This window comes from Pleurodeles waltl, chromosome 10 (assembly GCF_031143425.1).
Source record: "Pleurodeles waltl isolate 20211129_DDA chromosome 10, aPleWal1.hap1.20221129, whole genome shotgun sequence".
NCBI classification, from domain to species: Eukaryota; Metazoa; Chordata; class Amphibia; order Caudata; family Salamandridae; genus Pleurodeles; species Pleurodeles waltl.
The window spans coordinates 135,889,962-135,908,745 of NC_090449.1; the positions used below are offsets into that span (position 1 = coordinate 135,889,962).

The window sequence follows — 18,784 nt, forward strand, 5'->3', positions numbered from 1 at the left end:
TAAGAAAGACGTGCATCATAGATGATATGCCACTTTTATTGCACCCCATTGCGTCCCTCTAATGACACCATGTGAGCGCCGTATTTACATTACGGCGCACGATGGCGCACATTAGGCCAATAGCGTCAAAAATGTTGATGCTATTGTGGCGCTTTGGTGGATTAGCACCATAAATTATGGCGCTAAGCCACCAAAGTCAAGGGAGGCCCATTGCAAACAATTGGAGCATCATTTTAACGTCTGCCGAAGGCAGGCATTAAAAATGACACTGAAAATAGCGCAGTGAAATCTCCTAGATGTCACTGCACCATTTTTTCGGCCTTCCTGATGGAGGATGCCCACCCTTGCATACACTATGCGTGGCATAGGCATAATATGGCGCAAGGGTTTACAAAGTGTTCCAATACACGCATTGCGCAACTTTGTTAATATGGCCAGATGAAAGTGCCTCCTTAATGCCACATTAGCATAAAAACAATTACACTAATGTGGAGCACGGAGGCGCAAGGGGCTTGTAAATATGCTTCTTAGGTTTTATGCTGGAAGGGTATTTTTCCAATTCAAAATTCTCTGCTTTGGGAAAGGTTAACACTTATTCACTTACCTGGCAGCATACATGCAAAGATGGAAAGGTTTGGCTAAAATAAATCTTTTCTCCAACTTCACGCCTGCCTGAAGTAGGCATAATTATTATATGTCAGTGCCTTTCTATCAAAGTTAGTAGATATAGATTAGTGTCAAAACCCATCAGTGAGTACATGGGAGCACCCATGTACCACCCATGGATGGCCTCTTTGATGTAAAGTAGCATATAGTGTTACTTTCTGTTATTTAATGACTATTGTCCAATGCAATCTGGGATTTGTCGCGGAAAGTAAGCCCCAAAATAACACATTTTGTGATGCAAACCAGGTGCAAAGTGTTAGCAACCCCAACCCCCTAAAATGGCATACAATGATTGGGGTGTTGTACTAATAGAATTGTCTTGCTACCCAAAGAAGCCTTTTTAGCACCCTTAGAAAAATAAAATATTGAGGGGGAAAAGCAGTAGGGTTCTATTCCTATTCATTTCAATTTGCATGCAGCACTTTGATTCCAGTTCATACCTCTACGTGCTATATTATGATTGTTACGTAAGAGCTCCAAGTAACAAAAGGAACTCTACGACAAAAGCAATATCATCTCCATAAAATACTAAACTGTGACCTGCGTGCCATACGTTAACGCTCTGCAGTTAGAACTTTCAGGGTGTCATTTTGAGTTTGGCGGGTGGAAAAGTCCGCCGGCCAAACGCCTGCAGTCAGGTTGCTGCCAGTGTGGCCGTAATCCCGCAGGCCCCATTACAAGTTCCCCACTGGGTCAGCGTGCAGAAATCTTGTTTCTGCTCTCTGGCCCAGCAGGAAACATCCTACAACATTGATGCTGGCTCATAATTGAGCCGGTGGCAATGTTGCAGTGTGTAGGGTGCAACAGCATAGCAGACAGTGAAAAGCGTGATGGGGCTGTCCATGGGGGCCCCTGCACCTCGTCTCCACCAGCTTTTACATGGCGGTGCAATCGTCATGGGAAAGCTGGCAGAGAGGGGACTCGTAATCCTCAGGGTGGCGCTGTATGCAGAGCTGCCCTGGCGGATTAGGATCGGCAGCACTTGGAGCACCGTCAATGGAGGGAAACTGGCAGTGCTGGCAGTCCGACAGTGGCTGAGCCGCCACGGTCATAATGTGGTGGTCTGACCGCCGCCAAAGCGGTCAGACCACCGCTTTGGTGGCAGTCAGAGCACCACTGCGGCCCTGGCGGTCCGAAAACCGCCAGGGTCATAATTAGGACATAAATTTCTATGCTACTATATCAAATCTGTGACTAGATAAATTACAGATTCCTCCCTCAAATGCATTAACCACCAGAGTTATCATTCTGTTGTAATTATCCCTTGAATAATGCCCCCCACACACAAAGATTTCTGCAGGCATGGTTCAGGCTTTCATGCAGAGCGATCCCCTTGATCTTGGATCCCACTCTAAAGTGGGCACTGCACCCTCTTTCACTAGTTGTGTCTAGAGTTTGTTGAGGCAGTGCTGAAGAGCTCCTGAATCACAAAGTAGTTGATGACTTTTGCAGGTCCTTTGTATATACTTTAATGCAACACCTCTTTCCCATGGTGACATGCTCTGGAAGAACATTAGCTTGTTAGGGCTATACATACATGATAAAACAATACTTAAAACAAAAAACGTTCTGTTGCCTGGAATGTCTGCAGGCTTTCCAACATATTCTAACTTCTGCTTCTTTTGCCGCTTTGTATTCAAATGAATGTGATCATTCAGCACACGTAACAGGGAAAGGCAAGGAGCCTATCTCCATTTGCTGGTGGGCATCATCAGTTGGTACATAGGGCAGGGATGGATGCCAGCAGAAGTAGGTAAGAACAGGAAAGCATCATTGGATGTTTGTCCAAGCGAGACATTCTTCTTGTTGAGGGAAATGACAAGATTCCACAAAGAAGGTAAGAAATCCGTGAAGAGCTCAAGTTTATGTTTCTCAAATTGTGTCACTTGCTTCTGGGCTCCCTATTATTATAGTCTAAATATTTGAACAATTTAGTGTAAATGCTGAACTACTCCATGGAAGCTGTAAGGATGGCATCCATAGATCAATTAGGCATGGGCTGCTAGACCTGGATAACACTAAATTTGCCTGTGAGAGGCGGGGCTATCAAACTTGTGGGTGGCTGTCGAAAGAAGGAAAGTCATGTGAGGAGAGGGCGGATGCACCTGTGACCTCTCTGTTCTGTGGCCTATTGTAACCAAAGTAATGGTACTGTGATTCTTGAGGGTACGCAGTTACCTGAATGGCCGCGTTCTTTGGAAGTAGCCTTTGAGGGTTGAGGCTGGTTGGAAGGGGGGCTGACCTACTGGTGACCCTACACTTCTAGCTCTGCTATGGGTACCCTGGAGATTACAAGGGGTGTAAGCAAGAGTCATGGGATGCCCCGGCAGAGACCAATCACTATGCAGTCTTTGGTGGTGTAAGGGATGTAGAATGTTTACCTTATGTCTCCTGGTCTTTGTGTGCTATGTTGCCAGCAAAGGGGGGTGTAATAGTAAATGTTTTCAATTTGGATTTATTGTGCTCTTGTTTGCTGGGTATTTTGCTAATTTGTACATGGTCCAATGTGCTGCACTTGTTGAAATGCTACCTTGTTTGATGGGAAGTGAAGTTTATGCGTTCTTACTCAAGAAATTGAGTCAATTTCTGGGGAGCTTGTAAGCGTAGGCCCTGCACCATTGCACCAGTGAACACACTATGCATGTGCACATGGTGATGGCTTCTGCCATGTCTACATGTACATTCATTATGCAGTTGCGTCTATTTGCCAGAATCCTTATGGAAACAAAGGTAACATTGCACCACCTACACTCCCTCTCCCAAGGAGACATATTGAAGATTATATCACATAACCTTTGACTGGTGATGAGAGGCTATTTTAAATTTCCGTTCAATCTCTGTCTAATTATTCACATCAGGGTGGTTCAAATCTCTCATAGTCCGGGAGTGTCTCATACAAAAACATTGTTGCCTCTAATAAACCTGATATATAATGTAGGACAAGACAGACATTGTAAACATTCTGCAAAATAAAATCAAATCATTAACATTTATAAAGCGCGCTACTCACCCGTGCGGGTCTCAAGGCGCTAGGGGAAAAGGGGGGGTTATCGCTGCTCGAACAGCCAGGTCTTTAGGAGTCTCCGGAAAGCGGAGTGGTTCTGGGTGGTCCTGAGGCTGGTGGGGAGGGAGTTCCAGGTCTTGGCCGCCAGGAAGGAGAAAGATCTCCCACCCGCCGTGGAGCGGCGGATGCGAGGGACAGCAGCGAGTGCGAGGCCAGAGGAGCGGAGGAGGTGGGTGGGGACGTAGAAGCTGAGGCGTCTGTTGAGGTATTCCGGTCTCTTGTCGTGGAGGGCTTTGTGTGCGTGGGTGAGAAGTCGGAAGGTGATCCTTTTGCTGACTGGGAGCCAATGCAGGTGTCTCAGGTGTGCGGAGATGTGGCTGCTGCGGGGTACGTCGAGGATGAGGCGGGCCGAGGCGTTTTGAATGCGTTGCAGGCGATTTTGGAGTTTGGCTGTGGTCCTGGCGTAGAGGGTGTTGCCGTAGTCCAGGCGGCTCGTGACGAGGGCGTGGGTCACGGTTTTTCTGGTGTCGGCGGGGATCCAGCGGAAGATCTTGCGGAGCATGCGGAGGGTGAGGAAGCAGGCGGAGGACACGGCGTTGACTTGCTTGGTCATGGTGAGAAGAGGTTCCAAGATGAAGCCGAGATTGCGGGCGTGGTCTGTGGGGGTCGGTGCGGTGCCGAGGGCCGTGGGCCACCAGGAGTCGTCCCAGGCGGACGGGGTGTTGCCGAGGACGAGGACTTCAGTTTTTTCAGAGTTCAGCTTTAGGCGGCTGAGCCTCATCCAATCTGCGACGTCCTTCATACCCTCTTGTAGGTTGGTCTTGGCGCTGGCGGGGTCCTTGGTGAGGGAGAGTATAAGTTGTGTGTCGTCGTCATAGGAGGTGATGATGATGTCGTGCTTGCGTACGATGTTGGCGAGGGGGCTCGTTTATCATGGCTTACAGCACTCGAGGCTGGCGAGGGGGCTCGGTTATCATGGCTTACAGCACTCGAAAAGAACCATTCTTGAAAAGAACCACATGCTAGACCACATGTATCTTGACAAAATCACCTTTACCTCCCCATATACCGGGTTCTTTTAGGTAAGGGAACATTTGAAAAAGTAACAAGTAAAAAGCAAGTAAAAGGGTTGCCTGGAGTTCCTCTGCTATATCTACAATCTGCAATTTGTATTGTTTGGTAGAAATCTGCCTCATGTGATAGCAACGATTGTTCCATTTGATTGTTCAAGCTTTATATCACCTGCTCATATAACTCTGTTTTGTGAATTTGAATCGTCCACACCTGAACATCAGGACAGAAATTGGTCCACCTAAGATGTAAAATGCACATTTTACCACTACAAGTCCTATAGCAAATCACTTTTTTATAGGCTACGTAATGTCTGGGTAGTCTGCAGAGTTGAGCAAAAGTGCTGCTTGACCCTGAAATATGTAGTATGTTCCTCATGGTTTCTCTAAATTGTGTCCCAATTTTGTTGTAAGGAACAACATTCCCATGGTATATGGACTATGTCACTGTCCACACATCTCCAAAATGTTGATCTTGCTAGTATATTGCCACATTGAGCCCATAGCTGACCAGTTCCATCTGTGCAAAATGTTATCGTTTCTCGGGTGGTCATTTTGACTTTGGCGGTCTTTACCGAAGACCGCCGTATGAGCGGGCACCGAAAGACCACCAGTGATGGCGGTCAGAAGACCGTCGTATTACGAAACACAACACCGCCCAAAAAATAACAAAAATCCGACACTGTCGGCCTGATCATCAACGGTGTGAAAGAGGTGTTTCCACCACTAGCACCGCCACCCCGACAACATCCCACCCTCCAAATCACAAATCACAAATCAGCACCGGCAGCAATCCATTGGCGGTCCAAACCACCGCAGACAAAAAAAGCACCTCCACCAGATCACTGCACCACATTGGACAAAAACAATACCCCAAACCGGATCTGATACACATAGACACACCACACACACCTGACCAGAGCACTACAAAACACCCCCCACAGATACCCAGAATCCTTTGCACCTAGAAAGTCATGCATAGCGAGGCAAGAGCACACTGACAGAAGGCTGGACAACTCACTCGGATTATCACTGAAACCATGTTACCACTCCTAGGAACTGTGATGTGAAAAACTCAAAAAACACCAATGAGTATAAGTAATGGTGTATGTGTCTTCATTGTTTAAAATGGCATTTCTGTTTACAAACAACAACAAATTCACATATCTGGACTACAAGAATGTCAAAGTGACAGATGAAGGAGGAATCTCCAGCAGGTGTATAAGTACATCCATATTGTAATTACATCCAGTGTCAAGGGTGCCAACGGGCATTTCGGTAATCAGCTTGCAAACAGACATGTGACCTGAAGAGGGAAAAAACATGGAATAAGGCTTAATGTTGTAAGGCATGTAGTCCATATCCATACATCAACAGCAGTACAACACAAACACAGGATGATTGCCCCAGCAGCTATGATACCACATATGTAAAGGCCTGGATTGCCACTCACACACGTGTAGGAATGTAAAGATTCCTCATAAGTGACATCCTTTATCGATCACCTCCTTGCGTAGTCAGGAATAGGTAGTTGCCACACAGCAGCTGACAATACAGCATGATAGGCCTACACAACAGGACAAGTCCAATAAGTGTCCTGTACATTTACCCAAACAGTAAGACTGAGGAGCCAGAAACTTGGGTACAACCATAGGATTGTTTTGTCATGGCACCAGCATGAAACACATGTAATTTGCAGCAATACATTTCCTCTATCCCTCATGGTAGTTCAGCAACCTTTCAGGATCGGAAACCAAGAAGGAAGGCAGTAGTCTCCACACACACCTTGATGCATGCAAAATCTAAGTACAGATTAGCTTTTCCAATACATGGTCCATGTGCACATAACATCCAAATCACACACACCTGAAAATCATCGATAATAGTGACAAATCAGGTCAGTCCTGTTGTCATGTGCCTCCTCCTCGTCTGCCTCCTCTACAGTATCAGGGTCACCAGCCTCAACCACTGCTCCAGCATCAATGTCCCTCTCCTCCAATAGTGGGATGTGCCTTGTGAGGGCCAGATTATGGAGTATACAGCTTGCAACAATGATCTTGCAGACTTTCCTTGGTCGCTACTGTAGGGTACCAACGGACACATGGAGGCAACAAAATCTAGCTTTCATGAAGCCGAAAGTCCCCTCTTTCACCTGCCTCGCCCAGCCACATGCCTCATTGTACCTGTTCTCACCTCCTATAGTTGGATTTCTAACTGGTGTCAGGAGTCAGGGCAGGTTGCGGTATCCGGAGTCACCTGTATGGAACAGGAGATATGACTATAGTAAACAGTGCTAGGCATAGTGCAGACTATGGAGGGAGGGATGTCAAACATCTGACATGGACAGCAGTACACATACCTATTAGCCAGTCCCTTTCTCCCTGTACCTGTAACATCAATGTAGGGACACTGCTGTTCTTTAGGACGTAGTAATCATGTACCGAACCAGGATAATTTTGCTGTCACATGTGATATATAACTGTTTGCAAGACACACCACTTGTACATTGAGCGACTATGTACTCTTTCGGTTTCTGTAGACCTCTTCATTGGCCCGCAGTACCAAGGTGATGTGAGTCCCATCAATGGCCCCTATTACATGTGGGACATTTGAAATTTTGTAAAAGGTTGACTTAACAGTGTTCAATACAGCACGTTGTGGGAACCTTAGTTACTTGTTCAAATGCTTGAGTAGGGCATCAAACACATCCAGTAACACCATACTGAACTTGGGCTCTAACATCCCTGAAACCAGTCCCACAGTCACCTGAAATGTAGGACTGCCAACACCTGGACTGTTGGTGGGATGGCATGGGGATTTCTCAAAGCTGGCAGGAGGTATGGCTCCAACTGGGTGACCAATTCCCTGATGGACACATGGTTCAGTCGATAGGTCATGATGATGTGGTGCTCTTCTATGGTTCCAAGATCTACTAGGGGTTGATAAACTGGTGCATTCCTCATCACTCCATTTTGGCGGTATCTAGGCAGGGAGACAAACAACAATCTTGACACATCTCGTAATGTGGTGACACATGTCTGACATATGACAATCAGTAAGTATTAGTCATGTAAGTTGGCTGTCAAGTTGTGGAAAGACACATTACACCACACTCCATTCCTACCCAGAACATCCCTCATATTGCTATACCTGTGACAAGGGACGTGTACAGGAATTGTAGTGATGTATAAACCAAGACTTTCCATATGTTCCACTATAAGGTTTGTCAATACAAACACATGTAGTAACAACTGTGGTTATGGCACCTGACACCCACTACATATGTGAGTGTTGACAAAATGTAACCTACAATTAAGCATATTATGACGATATGCAGGTAACGACGCAGTGGGAACCTAGGACAGTCGTGTAACATTCTAAAATGGCAGCCGCCAGTCCTGCATGCAGAGGACAGATGGAAGTGACCTCATTTCGCCGGCGGCAGCCGTCATGGCGGAAGGAGGTCAGGACCTCTGTGCAACTCCTCATTGGTTAACATTGATGTCTATGGAAAACTAGGACCAATGACGATCACCACCGGCGCTGGCGGTCATGACCACTGCCGTCGTGACTGCCATTTTGTATGGCCAAGCTCACTTGACTCCTGGCATTTGGGTAAGGAAGACCTCCACTTCGGGTGCTGCTGTTTCCTATATCTTGGAGCCACAATGGCACACAATGCAGGGGATCGGGCCCCAGCATTCACACCTGAGGAGCTGGATAAACTGATTGAAGGGGTCCTACCCCTGTATGAGCGGTTGTATGGGGCTCCAAGGCAACAGGTCAGTACAACGTCCTTTGTCTTCCATTTCGGGTGGTGTTTGATGGCGAATTTGTGTGCACATTGACATGTGATGACTGATTTGGGGAATTGCATGCACATGATGTATGTGGTATTTGGTGTATCGGCAATGTGCATTGGCCATGTATGTTGTGTATCGCCAAAGGTTGCAGCTGTATAGGTATCATCTACATCATGTCCTTCTTTTTCTCAATGTTTCCCATGCAGGTCAGCGCCCACCAGAAAAATGAGTTGTGGAGAGCCATTGCCAAACAAGTGTGAACCCTCAGGGTCAATAGCCGACAGAGCACCCACTGCAGGAAGCGGTGGGAGGACATGAAATGCTGGGCCCAGAAGACCGCAGAGGCCCAGCTGGGGACAGCCTCCCAATGTGGAAGGGGGGCCCGTCGGATCCTGACTCCCCCTAATGACCCACATACTGGCGGTGGCCTACCCAGAGTTGGATGGGCGCTTGATGGCAGCACAACATGATTGTCTAGTGTGTCCCTCACTGGACTTGGGATTTACGAGGTCAGATGGAATTTGAGGAGTGTACAGTCCTGCTTGTCACTCCAATCATGTTGCAGTGTAGTACGTTAGCTATGTAAAGCCATGCAGAAACTGAAGTGGTGGTACTGTACCACATACTCTACTGTACATGTGAGTTACTCCAATGTTGAGGCATTTTACTGGCTTCATACTCCATCCCTGAGTCCACTGTATTTGGGTAATGTCAAGTATATGTAGTTTACATTCAAATTGATATAATTGCAATATCACTGGACATCTGTACAGACTGTATTCCACACATACCTGTCATTTCGTTTGTTTTCACAGTACCTCTGAGGTCAGATTTATTTAATCCTGTAATGACTGACATGTAGTTGGGTATGTTCATGGATTAACTTGATAGATGAGTGAGTTAGACAGTTGACAGGCATGTAGGATTTTCAATCAGGTGTCAGGCTGCAGGGGTGAGGTTAATAGATGATTAGTTTGGTTAAGGCTTGCATGACTCTATTGTTCATGACTGCAAAATGGGCTCTTGTTTTCATGACAGGGGCAAATGGGTGTTTTGTTTGTATGTGTAGTGGATGTGTAGGTATTTACCATTTCTTCCCTTTCTTTCGCTCCCAACCTCCTTCCCTGTCCACTTCTGTGTATGTGTGCATTAGCATCATCTGGCTAAGGAGGAAGGGCACCGGCAAGTGAGGATGCTTTAGTCCACAGCACCCAGGAGGCTGGCACCAGCAGAGCCGAGGGAACCAGTGGGAGGGAGTCGAGGGGAGTACCATGCTGGAGACTGAAGCTACCACAACATCTGATTCAGATTCCTCTACTGAGACAGCTCCCTGGCGGTGGCGGACCCATCTGGGACCACACTAGCACCATCCTTGGCCGCCACCCCCTTTATCAGCACAGCCCTCCCTGTAGCTCCCACCCAGTTGCCCGTGCCTGCTCACCCAGGAGGGTGGCCGTCTCCTTCACCCCAGGCACCTCTGCCCCTGCTTCTGTCAGCCCTGCTGCCCTCAATGAGGAAGCTCCTGAAGTTCATCTCTGTGGGGCAGACATCCATCTTGAATGCCATCCAGGGACTGGCATCCCAGATGCAGCAGTCAAATGCCTACCTGGAAGGTATTCATGGCGCCTTATCTGTCCTACAGAGATTGTTTCAGGCTCTGGCCTCCTCATTGACGGCAGCCAGTGTCCCTTCATCTTCCTGCCCCTCCAGCTACCTTTTCCCAATCCACAACCCCTCTCCCTTCAACGATCCAGGGCACACCTACAGACCAGCAAATACCCACTACAACACACAAGGTGGGCAAAAGGCAAACACAAGCACCACAAACTAACCCACAGGCACGCACACACAAAACAAACACCTGCATACACAAAAACAGACACTTCCCACACTGCCTCCCTTACAGTCACATCACCACTCACATCTGCCAGCACTTCATCATCACACACTGATCCTGCCAGTATTACTGTCATACCCTCAATCACCACAACAGCAGACTCACAGACACCCACCCCACACACCACTTTCGCACTCCACGACCACCCTCTCTACCACCTGCACCACATCCACGTCACTTGCACACACCACCCCAACATTCACTCACACATCTTCCATTCCCTCTCCCTGCATCTCTACCTCCCTCCTCCCAAGATGGACACACGCACTCACTCACCCACCCAACATTCACCCACCACACACACGCACACATTGCAAACACCAGTATCCACGTACAGCACACCAACACATCACACGAGCATGCCCTCTACCTCCACTCTTTCATGTGCCCACCCCCGTGTCCCTAAAAAAGTCTTCCTTGCCACCTTTGACCTGTCCCCTACTCCTGTACCACCCTGTGTTGCCCCAAACATCATTTCCCCCTGCCCCTACCAGGCACTTCCACCTCCCATTCCTTCACTGCCCACTCTGGTCTTGGCCCTGCTCCTCCACACAGTAAGAGGTTGTTGTGGTTGGCAAGATGAGATGCTTGTCCTGGTTTCCTTCTACATGGTGGTGCAACATCTGTGTGCAACGGTGTGTGATGTTTGTGTATGGGTTGTGTTTGTGTTGTTGCATGCACTGGGTAGGTGGGTTGGGCCATGTGCATGCTGTAATGTGTCTGACTGCTTGCTTGTGGGATTGTTTAGGGTAGTGTGTGTGTCCGTGTGTATGGTGCTGCATCTGTGGATTCCTTTGTATGTTGGTTGTACGTGACGTGGCACCTGTGTCATTGTTAGAATGTCTGTTCACTGATATTGATTGTGTGCTGTTGCTAAATACAGCTTTTTGTGTGTGTGGATGTGTGGTGTTTCTCAACGTGCCTAACTATCACTGCGTTAAAGTGTTTGTGGCCTAGTTGTCATTGTGTGATTATGGGGGGTTGTGTGTGGATGTGTATGACAGTGTTGGTGGTGTTTGTGTGCGTTGTATTGTGTGTTTCGCATGTATCTGCTTGGCTTTGTGTGTGTATTTGGTACTAGGCTTTTTCGTATTTTGTGTGTGCTTGTGTTTGTGTAGATGTGTGTGCTGGTATGATATGTTTGTTTGTGTGTGTGTGTGTGCCATTCGCTGTCCGTGCCAGGAGTGTGTGTTATGTGTGGGTGTGTATCACTGCCCTTTCCTTTACTATGTGCTAAGCGTTCTTACGGTTGTCGTCTTAGTCATTGTCACTGGTCCTGAAGATGTATGGCGAGATACAACGCTGTGAGGACTTGCAGTTCATTGCCTTGGTGGCCACGGACGTGTCTGTGTACCTGGAGGTGAGTGTCTCCTTTTGTACTGTCTGTTTCCGCCAAGCTTTTCATCGTGATCAGCCCACCCCGTAAATCCTGGCGATCTGGTGACTCGTAATATGGTGGGCGGTACTTTGGTTCTCACCAGCCTGAAGATGGCTACCACCGCTGGCTCAGCCGCAGTCGTGGTACTGGCCGTAAGTGGCCTGTGTTGCATTGGGTTAATCTCCGTAGTCATTATATGGTGGTCCAGTTACCGCCAAACTCGAAACGAGGGCCTCAGTTTAAGTCTTGTCCCTATAAGCATTTCGTAATGATTTACCATGATTTCTTCCAAGTATTCCTCATCATATTCTATTTGCAGTCTGTTCGTCCACCAAGGGTGAAAGAATAGCCATTGAACAGGTGCTGCTACCTTTGAGCTCACTGTTATCAAAGAATGGTATCACACCAGAATAGGTCCTTGTAGCAAGGCAGGTGGCTTTGCAGATGAAATAAAGATGTCAGAGGCGTGTGGATCACAGTGTAAGCTTTATTCCAGAAAACAGAGGTCACATCCAGCCAAGATCCAACTGCCTGTATCTAACTCTCCAATCTTCTCTCTCATGACCTCATCCCTGACATCACAAGGTTCTATTCCACTCCCAAGAATTCCATACTCCTATGCATACTACACACCTCCCCCTCTTAACAAAAAACAAAACAGCATACAAAGACACAAAGGGAAAAAAAACATTTTTTTTGTAATCAAAACACCCAAACAGTTAATTAAACATGTTACATTTGAGAACCACCACTCGATTGAGATTCCACATCTTGGAATCTTCTGTTCTTAACGCATTTTTTAACAACTTGACCACTTTTACAGGTTTAGCTTTATATGTTCCTCTGCCTTTGTTCGCCGGGCCGCGAATAAGTACCCAATCCCCTACCTTAACTTTGGTTACTTGTGCTGACTTCTTTGAGTCAAAATATCTCTTCCTAGCTTCTATTTTCTTTCGTTCACTCTCTCTCCAACTATCATCTGACACAACCACCCCTGTCTTTGACTCCATATCATTCACCCAACTGGGAGCTACTAAGGTATTCGGGTGTCTGGCTCTAAGTGATTCAAATGGTTTCTTTCCCGTAGCGGAGTGTGGGGAAACCCTGTGTGTCTCAACCCTTTTAATTACTTCTTTTTTCCAATTCAAACATTACCCTTGGCCAATACTATAGTTTCCTTCAACACGCTATTGAAACGCTCTACCATGCCATTGGTTTCTGGATGGCAAAGCGCACATTTCTTGTGCTGTATGGAGCAGTCTGCTAAAAATTGTTCCATCTCTCTGGACACCAACTGTACCCCATTATCAGTGAGAATGGATTTTGGAATACCTTCTCTCCCAAACACCTCTTTCAGAAAATCGATTACATGCCTTGTCTCAATGCCTCTGGTAAGTTTGATCTCCGGCCACCTTGAAAAAACATCTATCAGCATCAGGAGATACACATCACAACCCTCTCCACGAATGGGCCCCAGAATATCCAATGCAACCTCCTCCCAAGGCTGAGTGGGACGAATTCTAATTTCCATGGGTTGAACCTTGGGTTTGACTGTTTTCTCACTCATTATGCATTGCATACACTCCCTAATAGCCCTCTCTACCTGTCTGTCTATTCCTGGCCACCAGTACGTCAGCCGCAATCGCCCTTTGGTCTTGGATATTCCTTGATGACCCAAATGGGCAAGAGAAATAAGCTCCTGTCTAAGCGTGATGGGGGGGAAGTAGCCTTGTACCCCTAAACAGCAGACCATCTTTGCTTGAAAATTCCCCTCTCACGTGCCAAAACTTCTGTGTCTCCACACTCCCATCATTCTTGTTTCGCCAACCTTCCTCTATCAAGGAAAGCACTTCCACCATTGTACTATCCAAAACGCACGCTCTCCTCCATCTTTCTTCTGTCACAACGCTGTCATCAAAACCACTTCCTCCTATTTCACATACCGCTTCACCGTCCAAATCCCCATCACTCCCTTCTCTTTCTTGATCAACTCCTGTTGACTGTACCAACCTGGATAATGTGTCAGCAACCATGTTCTGCATTCCAGGAATGTATTTCACTTCAAAATCAAAATCCTGTAGCGATACCACCCACTTTGTGATCCTGCTTGATATCGCATCAACTCCTTTCCTTTTATATATCTCACAAAGTGGTTTATGATCTCGCCTGACCTCACATTTGCTGCCCCACAACAAATTTTTAAGCTTCTTCATAGCCCTGCCAATGCCTCTTTCTCTATAACCGAGTAGTTCAACTCAGCATTCTTTAGAGCCCGCGACAAAAACAAGACCACTTGCTCAGACTTATGGTTACCTTGCTGCACAGCACCAAGACCCTTCGCACTGGCGTCAGTAATAAAAACTGATGGGAGATTAGGGTTGAAATTTTCCAATTTGGGAGCACTAACAAACTTCTCCTTGATTTCTCTGAATTCTCTCTCACATTCTTTACACCATACGAATTCTACACCTTTCTGCAACCACCTCCTCATATTTACACATATTTCTGCAAAATTCTTGATAAACTTCCCATAGTACTCAGCTATTCCACTAAACTTCATAAGTTCCTCCTTATTGGAAGGAGATTGTAAGTTCTTAATGGTATCTACTAACTCTCTCTTCGATGATATGCCTTCTGCAGTGACCGTATGACCTAAATATTCAATGGAGTCCCTTTGAAATTTACACTTCTCCATTTTTATGGTTAAGCCACATTCTCCCAGCCTCTCCAAAACTCTAAGTACTCTTTCTTCATGCTCAGTATCGTCCTTCCCAAATACCAAAACATTGTCTTGATATATTCTTACACCTTCAAAGCCCCTCAAAACTCTCTCCGACATTCTTTGAAAGACCGAGGCTGCAGATATTAATCCGAAAGGTAATCTAGTGTACCTAAATGTTCCAAATGGAGTCACAAAAGCAGTAAGATTTTTGGACCCTTCAGCCAGTCTGATCTGATGATATGCCGATGTTAGATCTATAGTGGAGAACACCTTTGCTCCCTGAAGCAACATCAACATGTCTGAAATATTTGGTAAGAGATATCTATCCACAATAAAATTTTTGTTCAGTTCTCTTAAGTCCACACACAAGCGTAGACTGCCATTTGCTTTCCTGGCTGCAACCACTGGTGCCAACCATTCAGTTCCTTCGACCTCCTCAATAATTCCTTCTTTCCGAAGTCTCTCCAGTTCTACCTTCATTTCTTCATGCAAGGCCACCGGTACACCACAAACTTTGCTGCATACTGGCTTTGCTTCCTCCTTGAGGTGTATATGATGTGCATAGTTTCGAAGAAACCCCAATTTATTTTGAAAGACAGAAGAAACCCTCAATTTCAGTTTCTCCACAAAATCACCATCTTTTGTGATTTGTTGACCAACAGACCCATCATGTTCCACAATCTCGTTCACCCCTTCTTGATCTTTGATCTTCAACGGAGGGTCACTATTTGGATCAAGTATCACCCCAAGTTCTTTCTGATGAAACCAACTTGGGACACTGTCTCCCTTTTTGGAGACGTAAATCTTTGCATTGGTATTTTTATGTTTGAATTCCAGTAAGCCCCTAAAATACCCATGCAGCTTAATAGGTCCCCCACTGTATGCATGAGGAGTGATATCAGGTTTGAATAGTTTGACTTTGTTCATGAGTTTTCCCAAGTATAATTCTTTTTATATGATGGTAATCTTTGCTCCAGAGTCGAAAAGAACCTTAGTTCTTTCATCGTCCACCAAAACCTCATCAATAGCTTCTATCATTTGCCATATGGCCCTGCTTGCCACAACGAAAACACTTCCCTTGAAAGCTTTTCTGTTCCTTTCTGTAAATTTGTCTCACTGAGATTTCTTGTTTGTCCGCATGACTCTTGATTAGATGCACAGTGTCACATTTGTTTTCTTCTTTCTTGATGGCCTCAACACATTTGAGAGAGTGTTACATTTTCTTTACCAGTACCACAACCTCATCTAACGCCGATCATCCTTTTGCCAAATTTCCTCCCTGACCTTCTCTATGTTACAACCCAGCATAAACTGATCCCTGATTCTCTCGTCCAACAACGATCCAAATTTGCAGGATGACGCTAGTTTTCTTAGAGCTGTAACATAACTTTCCAGAGTTTCACATTCTTCTTGGTTTCTCCTGCCAAAGTGGTATCTTCCGAGTATGGTGCTAACATTTGGAAGATAATGTCTATCCAGTTTTTCTATGCAAGTCTCATATTCATTTAGGTTGTCAAACACTTCCTGACCCTCTGAACCTAAACAATGTAACAATAACGCAGTTTTCCTTTCTAGGCTTAATGATGCACTGCACACCTTTGCATATCTTTCAAAAACTTTCTTCCATTTCTGCCACTTTATGGGTGGTTCTCCTGGCAGCGCCAAAAAGAACGACGGTGCAGTAACATTCTGCATAATGAGGTGTTCCAACAGTGCAACAAATGGCAGTTTTTTTGGTCCATGAAACAAAATGTTTTTTTTAAGGAATGTTTCTTTCCAATGCCTTTAGATTTTTTCCTTGTTCATGCAGTCTTTTAAACCTCAGTCTTATTGTCTTCCTTGCTTTTATTTTTTCCAAACAGGTATGCAAGAATAGTTAGCAGGAAGAGATCTTCGGTTCTCTGTACGGGGTGAGACACAGCAGTTGACGCACGGCTCAGTTGAAGGCAGCAGCTGACGTGCGGTTCATTTCATGCCGCGGTGTGTGTAAACACAAAACAGCTGAAGCGCGGCTAATCAGAATCATCCAAGCGTCACTGAAGAGCTGGAGCACACGTGGCTCAAAACAGATGACGCGCGGCTTATTGAAAGAATTCAAGCATGACCGCGGAGTTGGAGTACACGTGGCTCACACGCGGCTCAGCTGTTCAGCTGCATGGAAATGCACGCACCATAGCCGGCACGCGGGACGCTTTTGAAAAATAATTACAGGGCGTTCAGGGAGGTAAACCAAAATTGAAGCCGGGAAGACTCACCAGAATAATTAAATGTCAGTTTTTGAAGATGAAAGGTGAGCTCTCCTTTTCATCGTTTTCTCTTCTGGTACACACAACGACAAGTCCTTTGTTGAGACCTCTGTATATCCGAGCTGAAGGGATGATGAGGCAGCATTAAAAACACTTGTATCCCATCCTCGTCGCCAGTGTAGTAAGGCAGGTGGCTTTGCAGATGAAATAAAGATGTCAGAGGCATGTAGATCACGGTGTAAGCTTTATTCAAGTAAACAGAGGTCCCATCCAGCCAAGAGCCAACTGCCTGCATCTAACTCTCCAACCTTCTCTCTCATGACCTCATCCCTGACATCACAAGGTTGTATTCCACTCCGAAGAATTCTATACTCCTATGCATACTACAGTCCTCCTGCCAGCAGACACACATAAGCCTTTCCTACCAGTGGAACAATGGGAGTAGAAAGAGGACTCCAGGAAAAAAAGCCTCCAGTGTTACATAGTTCTCTCACATTAATTTCCACCGCAGTAGCTGGTATTTTACATTTGACCAGATAGGGTCTTGTAAACAGACCCTGACTGCATATTTCCTTAAAGTATTGAGCCAGTTTATGCTATTAAATTTACACATTTTACTTTTTCTAAGGCATCTGTAAAGTGTACCCAAATGGCATGAGCTGTTTAAAAGTCAATTTTTTTATGTGAGGCCTAGAGATAACTTTTTTTGAGGCAACACATACAAAACTGAGAATAGAAAAATCCATGCAACAAGAATATAGGTGTACATGTAAACGGAAAACAAAACACTTATTTTTTACTTATGAAATGCCAGAATTAACACTGTGCAAGCTATCTATCACTGAACCTTTAAAAGTTATGTCCAGTAGCTTGATGCTTAAATCTGACATGTAAACTGTATACACACACTTAAATTTAATAGGTAACAGCAAATATAAGCGAGGTGAGCTAGGGTGCAATCTTTCAAAAGTGTGACTTTACTAAACTCAATTTTTTTGCTAACCATTGTCTGGAAATAGGTAGAAATGTCTTACTTCCAGCATTTAATTACTAATGTAAAATAAAAATCAATAGTCAACTTGAATTTTTTTGTATTTTGCTAAAGATTTGGCGTTGCGGCCAGAGCTGCTGACTTTGGAACCGGAGAGCCAGGTTTAAGTCCTGACATCAGTTTATCATCCTCTGATTCTGGGTAAATCAGTTACTGTCCATATGCCTAAAAAATTGAATGTCTATAATGTAACCGGTGTTCACGTAAAGTGCTCCAATACCTTTCGGCAGAATTTGCGCTATTTAAAACTAAGACAAGTTGACTTTTATAAAGTTGTCACATTTATATCTTTAAAATAATCAGTCTATGACTATGGCCTTAATAAATCCACCTCAGTAGTTATCTAAAGAATGGTTTTGTAATAACTTAGTAACACCTCCTCTCTACATCCTATTTTAGTCATGTTGGCACAAATGTATACAGTACATTATTCTCTATAACTATTTGGGTAGAGACATTTCAATCCAAATATGATAGCACTGTTTGTTCTTCAGAATGCTTTATGACTGTAAAAAAAACTGACATTCACTCTAGATACATAGATGTCTTAAAACGTTGTTTAGTAGTGCTGTACTACACTTCTGTACACAAGCAATTGTTTTCAAGCATTGAGGACTTTGAAGTAGCATATAGAGTGGAGAGGGATGACTGCTGACAAATGTTCAAGTCTATTCTAAACCCCAGTAATGGTGAAACAGTGGCACGGGTTGGTGAAATATCGGGGCTGAGGCAACTAAAAAGAACTGGGACTTAAAAGGACTAGTTAAGGTTCAGCTGCAAATGCCCTATTTGCTGGGTGGAAAGACAGCACTGTAACACTTAATTTGCAATTGAAATTAGCAAACATAGGCCCATATTTATACTCTGTTTGCGCCATATTTGCATCATTTTTTTAAACGTAATTTCGCTGCAAACCTAACTCCATATTTATACTTTGGCGCTAGACC

At 45.2% G+C, this 18,784-nt stretch overlaps 1 long non-coding RNA gene across 1 annotated transcript in view; it reads right to left on the reverse strand.

Moving 5' to 3' along the window:
* Positions 1 to 5,848: 5,848 nt before the first annotated feature.
* Positions 5,849 to 18,784, reverse strand: part of LOC138261225 (uncharacterized) — a 67,710-nt gene continuing 54,774 nt past the window's right edge. The window contains exons 3-4 of the long non-coding RNA XR_011199058.1: positions 7,507 to 7,722; positions 5,849 to 6,046 (exon numbers count right to left, since the gene is read on the reverse strand). This is a non-coding gene — a long non-coding RNA (uncharacterized lncRNA). The remainder of the gene's footprint in view (positions 6,047 to 7,506; positions 7,723 to 18,784) is intronic.